Source organism: Pleurodeles waltl, chromosome 9, assembly GCF_031143425.1.
Source record: "Pleurodeles waltl isolate 20211129_DDA chromosome 9, aPleWal1.hap1.20221129, whole genome shotgun sequence".
Lineage (NCBI taxonomy): Eukaryota > Metazoa > Chordata > Amphibia > Caudata > Salamandridae > Pleurodeles > Pleurodeles waltl.
Genome location: NC_090448.1, coordinates 708,810,051 through 708,829,333, shown reverse-complemented (window position 1 = coordinate 708,829,333; position 19,283 = coordinate 708,810,051). Strand labels below are relative to the sequence as shown.

Here is a 19,283-nt window from a genome sequence, read left to right as displayed (position 1 = left end):
GTGATTCGTGGGATTAGCTGCAATTTTTGACAGAGTTTGATTGTAAGAATGAGTTTTGACTCTTTTTTCTCATTGGGTGAAAAGAGGGTTTCCAGCAGACTGGCATTTTATTGGTACCACCGGCAATTCGAGCCAGTGCAATTAGTGAATACACCAGCCTCAAGGCAGTCGTAGTTCCTATAGTTGACCTCCACTTAAAGAAATGTCTGTGGGGTTACTGTCCACGTCAGGGCTCAGCCTTGGCTAAACACTGGAAAAAACATTCTGAGAAGGTGGATACCTGGGTATGTGGAATACATTATATTAACGAGCTACACAAGCCGTTTTCTCAGCCCCGTTTGTTAATATTAACTCTATACCAGTGGAAAATACTGTCTTTTCTCAGTGCCTGCTTAAAAATCCCACTGCAGGCAGCCCGGGTCCCTACCATTGACTTCTGGGGACTTGGGGGAGGTTTAGAGGTGGGATCTGGGAGGGACTGCACCATGTGCCAGCAAGCATGAGGCCTCTATGATGGAAATGTGCATGGAGATGAATGGAAGTGGAAATTAGAGAGCTCAGCCAGGCAAATGGACGTTCTTGCTGGTCATGCACAGCACGCACATAGCGTTAAGGTCTGCTACCCAGTGGGTGGGAACAGCAGGCATGTGGTTCTTATGGTCTATCTGCCTGTGCAGAGGGTGGAGCACAGTTCAACATACAGTTGCATTTGTGTGCCTGCACACACTGCAAAAGTCTGTAAAAGCTCGTCTGACACCTTTTCACTTTATATACATTTTGCTTTAGTATTTGAAATTACCCAACTACCTCAGCCACTAAAAATCTATTCCCTAGTAAATGTGGCAACTATTAACTGTAAAGCGTTTTCATTGAAAATATTTTCTAGTTGGTGAACTCGGTAACAATGGCGAATTTGTATGCTATTTCGCTACATTCTTTCTCTCTTTCGGCCTGTAGACCGAACATCAATGGATACAAGGGCAGAGGGAAAGTCTCCTTCTGTGAGCAAGGGCAAGCAAGAGACACAAAGACGGAGAAGGCGAGCGGTACTAGGAGAAATGGATGGGGATCAGAAGGGAAAATAAAATAACATGAGAAAATGTAAGGAAATTAGCTGGCAAGAGAAATAAGGAAAGAGATGTAAAGGAGAAGGAGAGTTAAAGAAAAGAGAAGGGGTATGGTGGGGGCGAGACAAAACAAGAAAGAATGATCTAATTCATGAATGAATGTAATACGTGTGCAATCGCCACTAGAACGGTCAAGAACTGACGTAACCGAACGTAGCTTGACCTAGCTCGTGCACAGGAGGGAGAGGAATATAAGAGCCGTGTCTGTGAATGAGAGTAGTGAGAGAGAGGAAGTGGGGGGAGTGAAAGTGTGAGTGAAATGAATGTATGTATACAAATTGAAACGAAGTCAATATTATTGTATAATTAAATAACTTCCTTGAGACCATGGAATATATGTGCATTTATTGTGATGTCCAGCAAAAATGGTTCTCTCAGGTTTTGTGAACCCTTGAGCTTTTCCAAAACTACAACAAAACATGAAAATACAAATCGATCCCTCAGACAGTATCAACTACACCCAAGTAACAAAGAATAAAACAGGTAAAGCACTTTCTACACCAAATGAGGTGTGTGAGACTTCTACAGCAAACACAATTTGGGCATGAATGCTGTACAAGACACCAAAGTGGTGATTTATGAAAAGTGTTACCTTAAAACAGAGTAATGTATTGTTTACTGTTATTCAAGTTTCATAAATCATTTTCTGTTGTTTCTGCCCATAGCGATTATCATGATTTTTAATCGGTACCAAACTAAAATCTCTGTGGAGGTTGTGTATATTAGGTCACTGCATTTGTTTCAGATCAGTCCGAAGTCAATTTTAAGTTCGGCAGAGTTCTCATTGTGGTGGCGAAATAATACGCAAGTAATGAAAAAATGTGTATTATTTAATACTTTGCCTCTTTAATCCTAGCAGACCTGCTCACCTGGTCTAATTTAAATAACTTGGTCCCTATGAATCAAACTGGTTTCCGGAAGGGCTACGGCACAGTGACTAACATTCTTGCGCTAGGAGATATAGCCAATCGAGCAAAGTGCTTAAAGAAAAATTTACACATATATTTTGTGGATTTCAAAAGTGCTTTTGATTGTGTGGACAGAGCAATTCCCTGGAACAAACTAAGGAGTTGGGGTTAGCAAGAACGCATTTTGAGGTGTATAGAATTGCTGTATGACAAAACTTGGGTACGAATCAAGGTAGCAGACGGCTCAAAAGTTTCCAGGAGAATACCAACAAATATAGGATTAAAGCAAGGCTGCGTGTTGGCCCCGCACCTCTTTAACCTCTTCATGGCAGATCTCTCTGCAAAACTAGATGCAACCAACTCACATTCTCCAAGGATGGGAAGTCTGGCTATAACACATCTATCGTATGCTGATGACATTGTTCTGTTAAGCCACACAAAAATAGGGTTGCAACGACTGGTTACTGTCTTGGGCGAATTTGCAAAGACAAACAAACCAGAGGTTAACACTTCAAAGACAAAAACAATGTCAATAGGCTGCTCTTTGAATCCTGCAAACAAAATAAAATTGAACGGTTTCACTCTCGATACGATCTGCAGCTACAAATATCTTGGACTTACAGTAGACAATAAGATCAATTTTTGTGCCGCAAAATCAGTATATTCTACAGAAGTCCAAAGCCTTGGCGTTCGCTTTCTGCACTCTTGCTAAAAGATTAAAGGGCCCATCATATAAACCACTAATGTCGGTTATGTCGGCTAAATTCCTTCCAGCAATTACATATGGAAGCGCAGCCCAATACGGGAAAGATGCTAGCCTTCTGGAAAGGCAGCAAATAAAAATCTATAAGCAAGTCTTCAATCTTCCTCGCTCAGCTTCCCCTGCACAGATAAGACTGGAATTTGGTCTAACACAACAGCAGCTTGACAGGAAGGCCCACACAATGAAGATCTGGTACAAAATAAGGAAAAACACTGTCAGCCCGCTTGTAGCAGCACTATGGAGTTCAGTAAATGGCAATCCTAATTCAGTATACAACAGATACCTGAACAACTCCTTGCAAGAGACGAAAACAAAGTACCTATGGGATTCTAACATGTCGTACTCCCTTTTGTGTCGAGCGATAAAAAAGGAAATAAGTATCCAATCTTTCTAGATGATAAAGCTAAACTTGGGCAACACTCACACGCCTGGCTGCTAATGCACACCTATACCACCATGGCCCCATCACAATACCTGACCGAAACCTTCGCACTTCACGTCAAGCATCGCTTCTTGACTCTGCGTTTGTGAGCATCTCCTGCTAGAGCGGATCAACCATTGTGGAAGAATAGAGGAGAGACTTCCTGCAGGCTATGCAAAGACCCAAAAGAAGATATGGTTCACCTGATTTGTATTTGTCCAGCCTTAAAAGAAGCCAGCAGACAAACTATTAAAACCGCTTTTTATGAGAAATGGGACTCGTTCCTGTCGGTCAGCGGCGATGTCAAGGTTTGATCCTAATGATGCACAATAAATATGCAAATTTATCAAATTCTTGACTGCACACACCAAAGACGTAAACCTGCCATCCGGGATGCATACTTAATCACGCACTTTTTTGCATCTGAGAATTAAGAAACTGATTTTAGAGCCTTGCATGGTTTCACGGGCAAGGAATTTACAGAATTTTTATATGCAAATTTATCTAATTCTTGACTGCAAACACCAAAGACGTAAACCTGACATCCAGGATGCATACTTAATCACACACTTTTTTGCATCTTAGAATTAAGAAACTGATTTTAGATCCTTGCATGGTTTCATGGCCAAGGAATTTACGGAATTTTATAGAATTTTAGAGATGTTTTATCTTTAAACATGTTGTATTATGAGATGATTGTTATGGTTTTTATTAACTAAACAATAAAGATTATTATTACAGAAATACAGTGACGGTATACTGGGTCTGGTCAGGAGACCTATACCTCTTGTGTTAGTAGCTGGTGAATGTTCATGCCATGATTTACCAAAGCTGTGCATTTTTGTCATGGGCTGCAGCAAGTGCTTGTGAGTGTCATTGTGAAAACTATAGGCCTGATTTCGAGTTTGGTGGATGGAATACTGCCCATCGCAATGGTAGAGGACATTACGTCCAGCTACCTGACAGTACTCCGCCCATCAAAATTAGAGATAATGGCCAGCCCAGATGTCACAGAGGTTCCCTTCAAGGTAAAAAATTGTTTGGTGGATATCCACCATTGGATATGACAGCCATTCACCAACAATGTAACTTTTTTTCCCAGAAACAAACTCCCAAAGCAAAAGACAATAAAAGTTTTCTCCAAGGGTGTGGGGGATATTAATTTATGTTTCTGTCCTTCACCACCTGGTTTTACCTGGTGGTGACAGAAAAAAGGGCACTACACCGTCCACCTTAAATAGGGCGGACAGTTAATGCTTCCCTCAGATGCCTCCTAGTTTGCGGGACCATCGAAGGAAGCTTTCAGTTGGCGGAGTCAACAGGGGTGCCGTCAACTGAAAGTTTATAGTCTGTCTCTAAATGAGGAAGGCGGTCAGGCAGTTTGAGGAGCGACTACTCCATTGAGTTTGCGACACAGTATTCTGTCTGCTAATCTGTAAAACAGGTGCTGCGTCATTCTGTCAGGACAGGAGTATATAGCGTCTCAGTCTGTGTTAGTCTTAAACCAAAACAAGTCACATTTCACCTGCCATAGGGGGGTGAGTTACTTGGGTTTGTTTACAGTGTGACTAACGTTGCAACAAACTAGCCTCGCCTAATCGAAGACTGAAACCTGTCTGGATTCTACGTTTGCAGAAAATATGCTTTGGGTTATAGTCGAGGTGAACTTACTATTTTTGTGCCAATGTTTTAGTTAATAATTAGCTTCAATCCTTCTCTAATGGAACGGGTGAGGTAATAATTTTAGTGGCATGAAATACATTTAGTTGGAAAAAAATTGAATCACATACACTTGTCAAAAGCAATTGCAGTTTGAGTCGTTACCTCTTGAGCACTCTCAGCACCAGCTTGCAGTCTGTACACAATCCATTGTTCCCTTTCCATTTGTCATTCATATCAGACAGGTATAAACTTCAGGGTCTTTGTTTAATAGACCTCAGATTAGAAATCCAATAAATTTGGTCTTTTATGGAATTTCAATTCTGTTGTAAACGTTCAGCTGCTAAGACATAAATGGTTATGTTGTTCATATGGTTATACATTCTAGAGATCTGGTAGGGTGTTTCTCGCCTGTGTTCTTGGTGACTAGCCAATTCTCTTTTATGCAGATATTCAATAGTAGTACAGTACTCCTAACATATGGTTTTCCTTAGGGAGTTAAAGAATATATATTGCATGTGTACTAACACAGTGAGTCAATGGTGTTCTGGGATATGACTTCTGGTCTCGCACATTCACCTTCTTACTTTTGTTGATACCCAATGGGCAAACTGAATATTGTAGGCAATTGTAGAATCCTATCCTTATCTGTGTAAAATATTACAATAGTACTGTCGTTTCATTGTTTAAATTCTGAGGAATAGACATATGTTTTGTTGTTAGGTGATTTCTTACAGGATAGAGGGGCCTTTTAGGTAAATACCTTTTCAAGTATTTCACCAGATTCTAGTATGCACAAATTCTTGTTTCCTATACAGCTAATGTGTTAAAGTACCTAGGAGTATTTGGAGGCAAATCTTATATAAGTGTCAGTGAAAGGCATACAAGTTAGACATGGGTGGATGACAAAAAGCAGTGTGACTGTTAGGAGGGTTTGCTAGAGGACTGCCGATTCTCTGGCGTTGTACTGACCAAAGCCACTCTGGAACATTGGAAGAAAAAGGGATTCACTATCCTAGGCGATTTCTTTCCTGCTAAAAGGTGTCTAACATGGGACAAAATAGGCTTGTGCTTGGGGGATGACTCCAGAGGCCTAATGTTCAGCTGTAGGGAGATATCCAGTCCACTTTCTGCAGCTTATTCTATCATGAGCCCAGAGATGCATGCAGTAATGCATCTTCTATACAAAAGTAAACGGGCGTGGGGAATTGGTATCAGGATCTGGGTAAGAATACCAAGTCTCTCGTAGATGATACCCTGGCCAAAATGTTCCATACTACTGGTTGTGCCATCAACAAAGGAGAGTGGACTTATATGACAGAACTGGGCCATAAATCACTGAGGGATACACATTTTAAAAGAATGGCTTTCTTATGTATGTGGTTGGCATATCATACCCCTAACAGATTACACAAGCTTGTCGCTGTCTGTGCAGTTCCTGATCAATGTTTTCAATGTCAAATAAATGGGGTAGGGGATTGCTCCATATCTGTTTCACATGTCCAGCCCTTTATGATTTTTGGGTAAAAGTCTTTCAGGTGCTTGCAGATTCTACGCATGTCCTGATTTCCCTGAGATCACACTTGCACTATTTGGCTCACCTCATGCTTTTCGGAAAGCTAATAGGAATGTCCAGCACCTGGTGCATTGCAGTGGCCCAAAGCCTCATATTACAAATGAGAGTTAAAACTATTTGCAATGTTAATGCCCTATTGGACTTTTCTTTCCACATAAATTGGTCAACTGTGCCTTATAATTTGGTCCTTTCCTGACACATAATTCTAGTGGTCTTGCATATAACTAAAGCACTTCCATATACCTTCCTCCATCTGCAGCAAAAAATAAAATGTTGCCATTTAGCATCCTAATTTCAATTTGCTATGCTAATTATATGCATATCCACATCCTTGGAACTGAGAGTCCGGTAACTTTAGCTTCTGGGGGTCAACTCTTTTACTGACCATTAATATGACAATGCCTATTATTAGGTGATAGCAGGCGGAAAGGCAGGGTGAGACCTAGGCAATAAAGACAAGGATAACAGATGGCTGAGCGGCATCCGGTGCTGCTTTTGATATGCACGCAGCTCAAACTGAAACCTAACAGGACAATGGACCTACATTAGGGAATGGTAGGCCCCTTTGAATCACCCTCACAGTTTGGGCCCTCAGGGTTGCACTGAGAAGATGCACATTCACATGGTAGGGATTTTCAACCTGACGCAATTACTGAGTGACAGTTCACGTAAATACTTGGATCTTAGGGGGTGTATATCTGAAACAAAGAATGACGAACACCTTGCACCATGTAGCTGTGTATGTGTTGGCAGCCCGGTGGTGCATCAGTTGCTCTCTCCAGCCTCTGTGTCAGTGGAAAAGAAGCTGCCATGAATCTATCACACCCTCACATTGCACCAAAGTCGCATAATTGGTGAATATTCTACCCAATTGAGCAACAAGTCCAGCAATGCATCTCCAGAGCAGAACAAAGGTAAAGTATTTTGGACAACACATGTCCATACGCCTAACGCAAACCGGAATTAGCTACCCTCTATGAAGTTTTCTGACTAATACATTGGTAATTTCTACTGCATTATAGCTCTTCTGCCGCAGGCCTGACTGTTTATAATAAGCCTTATGATTTATAGGTCTAAACCAATCCAAGGCCTACAACTTAAAAGAAGAGGGCCTTGGACTGGCATATCCTGGAGCCAACAGGATTCCAATGATGCCAGGATATTTCATCTACAGACAGCCGAATGTTCTAGTACGTTGTAATTGAAAAAGCCATACCAGCTTGCATCAAACCTCTCCCACTCAGAGGCTTTCAGTGGAACTCCCATCATTAATATGTAACAATTGCATTATCTGGCAGTGGGCCTTGCTTTCTACATCAAAGTCGATGTATATTATTGTTTCACTAAACAAATTTCATGTGACTCGCACCAGTTTTTTCACTGCTTGTCTCGTGTCAAGTTAAGCCCCTCTGCTCCACTTGTCAGACGACACTGTTTACTGATTACATAAAGCAATTGTGCAAAGCACATATATGCGTATTAACCCTCACAAGGCGTGCTCTTGCATAAATCATGAGGTTATAATTATTGTTGAAAGGGTCTAGTTGTTATTTCATTAATTACCATCAAGAATTGGAACACGCAAATTTATAATTGGATCGAATGCACCACAAGACGCAATGTATGTTGGCCTGAACACGAAAACAAACATGTATGTCATTCGCCCTTGAGCAGAGCCGTGCAGTCATAGGACGGTTTCCCTGTTTGCCTAGTTTGAATGGAAGTCATTCATTGAGATACACTCAAGGGATTTCTGGTTTTCAGTTTGACTGGTGTGCAGGGCATGGCAAAAGCTAGAGTCTGGCTACATTGTACTGAACAGCAAATGAGAGAGGTCTGAAGAGTGAACCAACACAAGCGTGAGACTTCCTGACAGTGGGGTCGTTGTGAATCACTTTCTTGTAATTAAATACTTTGTTAACTTAATTTAATTCGCCTTTCACAGTCACATTGACGCATGTTGTTGGTTAGTCTGTTTCCACACAGTGGTGTTGGAACAGCTTTTTCCGCATGCGCGTTTCTGGCCATTGACATCACAACTAAAGTTGTACGTGCTGTGAAAACAAGCCCTTGAGGAGAGACAAGATGACTGCACTACTTCAAGTTGTGTAAACGCCTGAACAGCAATTGGAAAATAAGCCTGGAAAAGTATTTTATTTTTATTTTAACAGAACAAAAAGTCTTGCAAGCATTCTTGCCTCGCATCTCAATGAGCAGAGCAGCCTGAGAAGATTTATGGCCTAAATTAAGAAGTTTAGCAATGCTCTGTGTGCAATGTGGTGAGTGCTGGCAGGGAGCGGCTCTGGAGAGAGAGACTTGAGATACGAATCAAAACTAAGCAAGTTTCACATCATTGCTTCTAGGTTTAGCTACATTCTACCAAAAAGGCTGTATTTTGGCTTTCGTGAGCAGTGAGCTAAAGCAAGGGTGTTTCTTAAGCAAAATAAGCTTATTTTAGGAGCCAGAGGTAAATGAGGACAGCACTGGAATAAAGCCAAAACAAATGTCAACAACATGGGGGGAGATGGGAGGAACGGAATGCTGCAATAAAACGCTGGCAGCTACCAGCCTAAACCACCCATAGTGAAAGCGGAGCACCATAGAAATAACAAAAATAGTCAAGTCCCTGATAAAGAAACCAAAGTGGAATAATACAGTAGTTGATCACTGCTTGGAAACAGAAAAAGTAGATTGAGAAAGGCAGTACTGACCACTAGCGAGCAAGAATTTTTGAAGGACACTGCAGCCAACATATGAAATCGCTTTAAGCCATAAGAAGTATTCTAAAAGTATACACGAGGTCAAACGCTTGCGCTCGACCTAAAAATTGGAGAACGACAGAGCAGAGCAGAGATTCCATCCCTAGATCACTAGCAGGCTGAAATGCAGTGAACAAAAGTATTCAAGGAAGTATACGCCAGACGAGTGAGGTGTTCCTCGAAGTTCTCACAGTATGAACAAAAGTCACGTGCCCTATTGACAGACTGGGCAAGTTGGACACCAGACACCGGTGAGAAAGAGTAAATATATTTGTATCGGCAGCCGCGCATTTAGCGGTCAAGACATACTGCATGTTCGGCAGCCACTCTATGTGGGTGCCTGACGAGCATCCCGCTTTCTTGTAACAGCCTGCCAGGCAGTGTGGATTTTATTGCCACTGCGCAGCTCTTCTTTATTGGCTGAGCTTGTAGAATGGAGGAATTTCTCTGGTTACATTCTGCTCTGTACAGATTGACAATAGCACCTGCCCCAGACACCTTTTCTGCCCGTACCTCACATTGTTTTTAAAGGTTGGGTCGCTATTTGGCACGTATCTGTTCATTTTGTATAGAAATTGTCCAAGAATGTTTTAATCAAGTTGCGTTAATTGTGCTGTCAGATTTTATCCCGTACAACATGAATTGAACATAATGTTTGCACTTGACACTTGTCTGATCTGCACTTTATATTGATTTCATGGATTGCGTCGTTACATGATATGCTGTGTATTTGCCCTTTATGCATGCATACAGATAAACATTATATGTTTCTTTTTTATGTACTGGCTATGTACTGCTCAAGGAAAAAAAGTTAATTTTCGGAGGGTGAGTGAGAAATGTATCAGTGTGAGGTTAGGTCAGAGGATTGTGAAGAGAAGGGATGGAATGTGCATGAGTGGGCCGTTTCAGAGCAATACCTTTTAAGTGGGGCATCAGAATTTAGTAAGCACCAGTTCTTATTATCCATTGAATGTGTTAAAGTCAAGGACTTCATTTAGGGGTCACCAGGGGCCCTGGTTTTCCCTTTGTGACCTCTGGCACTGCCTTTGTGACCCCGGCCTAGGAGGTGGCAAATTCATTGCCAATAAAACAGGGGTAGCACGTCATTGTGGACGTCAGTTGGGGCTCCACTCTGTTTTCTGACAATTTTTATCACTCTAATAGTGAATAATAACATATTATTCACTATTGGGTTAATAATGATGTGCAACAATTAGCTGGGAATATGCCCTTCCATGGCAGGTGAGGTAAGTGAAAATGCTTTTAAATGTATGTTGTGTGCGTGCTTGCAGGTGAGTGAGTTTATGTGATAATGTTGGTAAGTGTATATGTGTGAGTGAAAGTGGAGGTCAAAGGGCGTGATGCCACTTCCACTACCCCTGGCATTTTGGCAAATCGAGTCCATGGTTAAAGTGGCTTAGATCATATAGGGACAAATCTTATGTTAGTGTGAGTGGGTGAAAGGAGTGTGAGGAGTTTGGATAAGTAATAGACATGTGTTAGTGAGAAAGTGGGTGAGGGAAGTGTGAGTGAAAGGTACGTGTATGAGTGAGAAGAGTGTAGTGTGTGCGTCTTAGTGACTGATATTGCCCTGAACATGTGTGGTGTCTGTACTTTCATGTATTTACTAGTGGATTTGTTTTCATATTACCTCTGTGACATGTATAGGGGTATTCTGGCAACGTTCTTGCAACTCCTGGCATTATAGTGGTCTGACCTTGACATATTGTGTGCTTTGTAGGCGACATTTTACCCCTGGTGTAATAATGACTATCCCTGGGATACGGTCATTCATGATATGCTGTGGGAATTCTTCGAGATATTCTTTTTACCACTGACAGAATGATGACCCATCCTTGACAAATTGTGGGCAGTCATGTATACATCCTGGCGTCTTTCCCTGGCACAATGGCAGTTATAAACTCAGTCACAAGATGGGCATCTTCTATATTTGATGATGAAAAATTTGCATGAAAGGCAGGGTCTATCCATGTCTTACAGCACAGGAGGATGTTTGGTAAAAATGAGTAGCTGCTGTTTGGAAGCAAAAACGTACTTACAAATAAACCCCACAAGATTTAACATTTCTGAACATAAATATTATTTTGGATGAAAACACAATTCTCATTAGTGGGAATCTAACGTAATTATGTAACTGAAAATTCTGCATTTCGTGGCGAAATATAATATTTTCAGAAACTGACACTGTAAAGTTTTGTACAAAATTAACGTATTTATAACACGTATTTAAAGTTGGTATTTGAGGAATAGTATATGCTGGGTTCCTTCCAGTGCTTAATTTGTAAATAAAAAGGTGCCGTGCCCAAAGCCCTCCTCTTCGACACGCCGCTGCTGCAATTAAATGTGCGAGCACCGAATACTGAAGCAGCGTAATCCTGAAGCCATCTCCGGCCTCTTTGATCTATGTACAGCCACTCCCTGCCCCTTAAGATCACTCTGGCAGCTTTCTGCTTTCTCCCTTTGTGACGCTTTTTCGTTGTTCTCTTCCTCAGACTTTCCCATATGTGTCTTTTACTCTCAAAAAATGCTTGAGGCAAAAAATTAAGCCCCGGCCCTCAAAAATAAGTGCCGGTGCTGCGCACCGAAAACAACAAGCACAAATTAAGTATTGGTTCCTTCAGACTTTGGAGGACGATGTGCTCTCTCGTTTTACTGCTCATGATCTATCTATCCTCCCTGTTACTTTTTTTGATTCGTCTTTATTGGTATTATTAATTATTTTTTAAACATTTGAATGTCACATTCAAATATGAGAAACTGAGATGAGACAGTATTAACGTTACTTCTGTTTGTAATGACACAACTTCTGAGGATACCCCCAGTCTCCTTAATTACAATATAAAGAGTCTACATAATAACATACTAGTATCTTCATGTTAGTGTCTGTATCATTGACATCAACCATGGATAATAAATATCATAAACGATAGTGGATCCGTGCGGTGGGGGAAGCGTAGCGGGGAGAGGAAGAGAACCCTGTGGGAGTAGTCCATCACTGTCTATGCATTCTTGGTGCGTTTTGTGAGTAAGCTAGTGAGTTAGTCACCAGTATTGAGTGTTGTGTTCAGGGGCTTGGGGCTAGTGTCTGGGAAGGGAGTGTTGGTCAGGTCTTTCCTAGCAGCCCCAGAATGCATGGAAAGACCTGACTGCCCCGGAATGCAGAGCGGTGGGATCCTTCCTATGATTATGGTGGTCTACCATCCGTTTTAGCCTTAACTTTCTCTAGATATTTCTGCCAGCCTGGGGGTGTGGTTGGTATGGAGCATCTCGGTCCTCCTATTGTCAATGCAGTTTGCTCCGCCAGACGCCAGTTCGTAGATCCGGAGAGCCACAGGGGGACAGCGGAAGCATAGCAGACTTCCAGCACATGACTATCCACTGCTTCGCCAGCACCGAAGCGAGGTCTACTTATTTGTTGATTGGCTTACAAGCGGCCGAGTGGAAGGTGAGTCCCAGTAGGCAATGTGTGCTCTCTCTGGATGGGGTGGCTAATGCTTCAGTTAGGAACTCTGTAACCTCCTCCCAGAAGGGGATTAGTTGAGGGAGGTTCCACACCAGGTGTGTGAAATCTGCCGGTGCAAATCAACAGCGGGGGCAAGTGTCGGCAGTCCCTGGGTACATTTGCATCGAGTGTTCAGGGGTGAGGTATGTGAGGTGTAGATAATTAAACTGCATGAATTTCAAACTAGCATTCGTGGATATTAGTTTGGGTGCTTCTATACATTGCGACCGCTGCTTGTCTGTTAGTGTGATGTCGAGAGCGGTTTCCCAAAAAGTGTGTAATTGATTGAGGGGAACTTTCCTATCAGTGCAAATGGAGTCACAGACATGTATGACTGTTTGAACCCTCCTCTATGTGTCAGCAGCGTCTAGAAGAGCCGGAAGGCCCCTCGAACATCATGAGGCTTGTGCCAAGTCTTGTAGAGGTGCCGCATGATCGTGGCATGTAGTAGGAAAGAGCCCTGAGTTATACCATAGTTGTCTACCAGTCCGTCAAACGTGAAGAGTATGTTGTCTGTGAATAGGTTGTCCCAGACAGCAATATCTGCTTCGGTCCAGATCGGTACCTTTGGGTGTGATTGAAGCGCCCACCAACCTGGTAGTGCCCACAATGACAACTCTGGAGCATATGGCGGTGGTTGTGCAGATTAGCCATGTATTTTGTCCAGCATTTGTTTGGCTGCTCGCACTAGTGTGTTTCCGCCTTTCCCAGGTACCTCAATTTCTGAGCTCAGTAACCACTGTAAGACCAGAGGAGGTATCTCCCCTCCAAACCAGTGCCCCAGCTCAACTCTCCTTTGGCCCACTAGCAATCGCATGGGCCATTGTAGTTGGGCAGCCGCATAGTAGTATTGGTAGTTGGGGGTGCCCAGCCGACCACACCCCAAGGGGCATTTAATTTGGTCAGCACCACTCACCACCTACCTTTACACCATATTAAAGTAGTGAGGAGTGTTCGTAGGTCTGCAAACAGTTGGGCAGGCAGCGCCATCAGTACAGGGGAAAAAAGTATTATAGCCAGGGTGGGATTAGCATCTTGGATATAGCCACTCTTCCCACTGGCGCAAGTGGTAGGGACGTCCAGAACGGGAGGGAGGATCTTACACCTGTAATGGTTTTGCCCATGATTCCCTCTATGAGATCTTTTTCTGTATGATATATCCTGACACCTAGGTATTTAATAGTTCTACAGGACCGTGGAAGGGGGGTGCAGGGGAGCTCCATCTGTTGGGCCTCAGACAGGCCTTTCATTGGAAACAGCTGGGATTTGTCCCAGTTCACTCTTAGGTTGGATACCTCCCCGATTCGTTGGAGGAGGTCCGTGACCGAAGTCAGCACTTCAACATCATTTCTAAGGTAAACTAGTGTGTCATCGGCATACAACGATATTATATGCCAACACCCATTGGCTTGAATTCCCCATTGTGGGGCACATGCTCTGAGTGCACATGCAAGAGGTTCCATCGCCAATGCGGATATTATTGGGGACAGTGGGGAACCCTGAAGGGTGCCGTGCTCTGTCTCTGATGGATCAAATATGATGCGCTCTGTTTTAACCTGGGCTAGCGGTGTGTTATATAGCAGAGCTACCCGGTGGAGAAAGTTGGGGCCTATCCCAATCTTTGCTAGGGCCGCCTTTAAATATTCCCAGCCCAGTGTGTCACAAGCCTTCTCTATGTCGAGCGATGCTACCCAGGGGTTTGTGTCTGTGAAGAGAGCCCAGTCGATCAGCATGAACAGCCGACGTAAGTTCAGGAAAGTTTTTCTTCCAGGAATAAACACGTTCTGGTATGGGTGTACTATGGATTGAACTACTGGGATCAACCAGTTGGCTAATACCTTACCTATTTTTTTTATAAAGCAGAGTTAAGCAAGGACAGTGGTCTATATGACCCTAACAGCAGGGGATCTCTGTCCGGTATAGTAAAACCACTAACGTTGCCTCCTGAAGTGAATTGGGGAGTATTTTTTTTTATAGGGCTGCACTGAACATTTTAATCAGATGAAGGGCGAGTTAGGATGTAAAGATGTTGTAGAATCCTACTGGCCAGTCATCTGCTCCAGGGGTCTTGCTCCAAGCCTAAGGGTGTGGAACTCCTATAGCCCGACACCCAGGACATATGCCATGCATCTGTTAACTGAGTGTGAGCTACCCATTTTGCTAGATGTAGCATGAGCAGTGTTGAATGCGCCCCCTGCATCGGAGGGCGAGAGCGATCCCGTTCAAGGTCTGGTACACAATTAAAATCTCCGCCCCAGTAGCTGGGAGCCAGTACATTGCTGAGCAGGGCTGGTGTGAGGGACTGCAAAAAGTGGGCCAGACTGGTATTGGGAGAATACAAGGAAATAAAGGATACTGGGAGCCCAACTAAGAACCTCTCCAGCACCTCGTATCTCCCCTCTGGATGCACCTTTGTGTGAGACACCTCTAGTGGACTTCCTGCTGACTCGCCAGCGTCTGCGCATGCTCTTTAAATCTGGTGATGTCAGATGTGTCTCTTGTATAAGTGTAACCTGAACTTTAAGCATGTGTAGGTATTGGTGCACTCAATAACACTTCACATAACTTGCCAGCCCCCTTATATTCCATGTCAGTAATGGGTATTGCGTTCGTGTCCCCAGGTCAAGCATGTCCATTCAATAACAGCCACATAGCAGAGCTTCATGTGTGTTACGCCGCTTACCTTATTCCCTCCATCGCTATTCAGTCCCCCGCCTTGTGGCCCATATACGTTTGTCTCACGCCATTAAATGAGAAATCAAAAATAAGCTTGCAACGTAAATCCATAACAATTGCCAAAACCCCCCTTCCCATGCTAGTATGCCAACGGGCTCCCAGCCTACTGCACCAAGATGCAACTGAAAAATGAACATGTACGATAGTCATGGTCTGTGATAGTATGTAGCCATTGGGCAGTGTCGGTAAAGCAGCACCATTGTCATACAGGCAAAGTGTCAGACCTCGATCAGCCATTCTTTGCTTGCTCCTGCTCGGGGGCCAGTGTTTGGTATGGGTCATGCTGTTACTTATGGCTATATTACTTCCTCCGATGTCAGAGGGGTGACTCTCAAACTTCCTCCAAGTAGTTAATCAACCAGTGCTGTTGGATTGCTTTGTGACTCCCCATCCAGGTTGCTTTCCATTGACAAAGTCAGGGACAGGGTCATCTCTCTTTGTTCCACCTCCTGGACCACCTGCACTCTTTCCTTGGCTGCCTCTTCCTTCAAGGGGTCCACCCTGGAGTGTGATTTTCAGGAGTGGTGGCGCCTTAGCGTTTTCCAAGCTGTGGTGGTGTCTGCAGATTATGGGGGTGGAGAGGCTATTCCCCTACATTCTAACCAATGCCAGGTCTCATCTGGAATCTTGCAGAAGGTGGCACTATCTCCCTGCATGATCTTCAGTGTGGTCGGAAATTGCAAAACATACCTGTTATCATGTTTGTGAAGGCACTGTTTTACAGGTAGAAATAAACATTGCCACTGCTGCACTTCCAAGGTATAATCTGGGAAAATGCTGGCTTCTGTGTTCCCCACTGCCCATGGTCGACCTGCAGGATGTGGTCCCTGCCTCTGTAGTTAAAGGGGCGGGCCACCGTCGGGTGTGGTGCGGCTCCTAGAGGGAGGGGCCGACCAGGGATATTATGGGCCTGTTCCACTGAGAAGAAGGATACGTGTTTGCCTTGCATGATCATTGTGGAAAACTATTCCTCGAGGTAGAGTTCCATGCTGGGGCCTTCTACTTGTTCCGGAAGGCCTACAACCCGACGTTGTTTCTTTGTGACCTGCCTTCTTGATCTTCAGCTCATCATTTGAGATAGTCTACCTCATCCTGTAGGTCCTTGATGTGTGCAGAGGTATCCGAGACCATTGGCCTGAGTGAGGCTAAAGCGGACTATGGGGGTCATTACAACCTCGGCGGTCTTTTCACAAGACCACCGAGGGACCGCCGTGCTGAAGACCGCCAGTGGTGGCGGTTTTCTGCTCGGCGTATTATGACTGTTGGGAGCTCTAAATCATTTTTCCGACAGAGAGCCGCCAACAGCCATAGTGTAAGAAAGTAGCCTCTTTCTAGCCTTGTTACCCCCACTTTTGGCCTGTTTGTGAGTGTATGTCAGGGTGTTTTCAGTGTCTCACTTGGATCCTGCTAGCTAGGGCCCAGTGCTCATAGTGAAAACCCTATGTTTTCAGTATGTTTGTTATGTGTCACTGGGACCCTGCTAGTCAGGACCCCAGTGCTCATAAGTTTGTGACCTATAGGTATGTGTTCCCTGTGTGATGCCTAACTGTCTCACTGAGGCTCTGCTAACCAGAACCTCAGTGGTTATGCTCTCTCTTTACAAATTGTCACTAACAGGCTAGTGACCAATTTTACCAATTTACATTGGCATACTGGAACACCCTTATAATTCCCTAGTATATGGTACTGAGGTACCCAGGGTATTGGGGTTCCAGGAGATCCGTATGGGCTGCAGCATTTCTTTTGCCACCCATAGGGAGCTCTGACAATTCTTACACAGGCCTGCCACTGCAGCCTGAGTGAAATAACATCCACGTTATTTCACAGCCATTTTACACTGCACTTAAGTAACTTATAAGTCACCTATATGTCTAACCTTTACCTGGTAAAGGTTGGGTGCTAAGTTACTTAGTGTGTGGGCACCCTGGCACTAGCCAAGGTGCCCCCACATTGTTCAGGGCCAATTCCCCGGACTTTGTGAGTGCGGGAACACCATTACACGCGTGCACTACATATAGGTCACTACCTATGTGTAGCTTCACAATGGTAACTCCGAATATGGCCATTTAACATGTCTATGGTCATGGAATTGCCCCCTCTATGCCATCCTGGCATAGTTGGCACAATCCCATGATCCCACGGGTCTCTAGCACAGACCCTGGTACTGCCAAACTGCCTTTCCCGGGGTTTCACTGCAGCTGCTGCTGCTGCCAACCCCTCAGACAGGTTTCTGCCCTCCTGGGGTCCAGCCAGGCCTGGCCCAGGAAGGCAGAACAAAGGACTTCCTCAGAGAGAGGGTGTTACACCCTCTCCCTTTGGAAAATGGTGTTAGGGCTGGGGAGGAGTAGCCTCCCCCAGCCTCTGGAAATGCTTTCATGGGCACAGATGGTGCCCATTTCTGCATAAGCCAGTCAACACCGGTTCAAGGACCCCTCAGCCCTGCTCTGGCGCGAAACTGGACAAAGGGAAGGGGAGTGACCACTCCCCTGACCTGCACCTCCCCTGGGAGGTGCCCAGAGCTCCTCCAGTGTGCTCCAGACCTCTGCCATCTTGGAAACAGAGGTGCTGCTGGCACACTGGACTGCTCTGAGTGGCCAGGGCCAGCAGGTGACGTCAGAGACTCCTTCTGATAGGCTCCTTCAGGTGTTGCTAGCCTATCTTCTCTCCTAAGTAGCCAAACCCTCTTTTCTGGCTATTTAGGGTCTCTGCTTTGGGGATTTCTTTAGATAACGAATGCAAGAGCTCATCCGAGTTCCTCTGCATCTCTTTCTTCACCTTCTGCCAAGGAATCGACTACTGACCGCGCTGGAAGCCTGCAAAACTGCAACAAAGTAGCAAAGACGACTACTGCAACTCTGTAACGCTGATCCTGCCGCCTTCTCGACTGCTTTTCTGGTGGTGCATGCTGTGGGGGTAGTCGGCCTCCTCTCTGCACTAGAAGCTCCGAAGAAATCTCCCGTGGGTCGACGGAATCGTCCCCCTGCTACCGCAGCCACCAAAGAACTGCATCACCGGTACCCTGGGTCTCCTCTCAGCACAACGAGCGAGGTCCCTTGATTCCAGCAACTCTGTCCAAGTGACTCACACAGTCCAGTGACTCTTCAGTCCAAGTTTGGTGGAGGTAAGTCCTTGCCTCCCCACGCCAGACTGCATTGCTGGGAACCGTGACTTTTGCAGCTACTCCGGCCTCTGTGCACTTCCGGCGGAAATCCTTTGTGCACAGCCAAGCCTGGGTCCACGGCACTCTAACCTGCATTGCACAACTTTCTAAGTTGTCCTCCGGCGACGTGGGACTCCTTTGTGCGACTTCGGGTGAGCACCGTTTCACTCCTCTTCGTAGTGCCTGTTCTGGCACTTCTGCGGGTGCTGCCTGCTTCTGAGAGGGCTCCTTGTCTTGCTCGACACCCCCTCTGTCCCCAGACGCAATTGGCGACATCCTGGTCCCTCCTGGGCCACAGCAGCATCCAAAAACCCTAACCGCACAACTTGCAGCTAGCAAGGCTTGTTTGCGGTCTTTCTTCAGGAAAACACTTCTGCACGACTCTCCACGGCGTGAGGGATCCGTCCTCCAAAGGGGAAGTTCCTAGCCCTTGTCGTTCCTGCAGAATCCTCAGCTTCTACTGCCCAGTAGCAGCTTCTTTGCACCCACAGCTGGCATTTCCTGGGCATCTGCCCATCTCCGACTTGCATGTGACTTTTGGACTTGGTCCCCTTGTTCCACAGGTACCCTCGACTGGAAATCCATCGTTGTTGCATTGCTGGTTTGTGTCTTTCCTGCAGAATTCCCCTATCACGACTTCTATGTCCTTTG

General features: G+C 44.8%; 1 protein-coding gene across 1 annotated transcript in view; it reads right to left on the bottom strand.

Moving 5' to 3' along the window:
- TIGD3 (tigger transposable element derived 3) overlaps positions 1 to 19,283 on the bottom strand; it is a 106,508-nt gene that overhangs the window by 8,074 nt on the left and 79,151 nt on the right. The gene's annotated exons all lie outside the window — the stretch shown is intronic.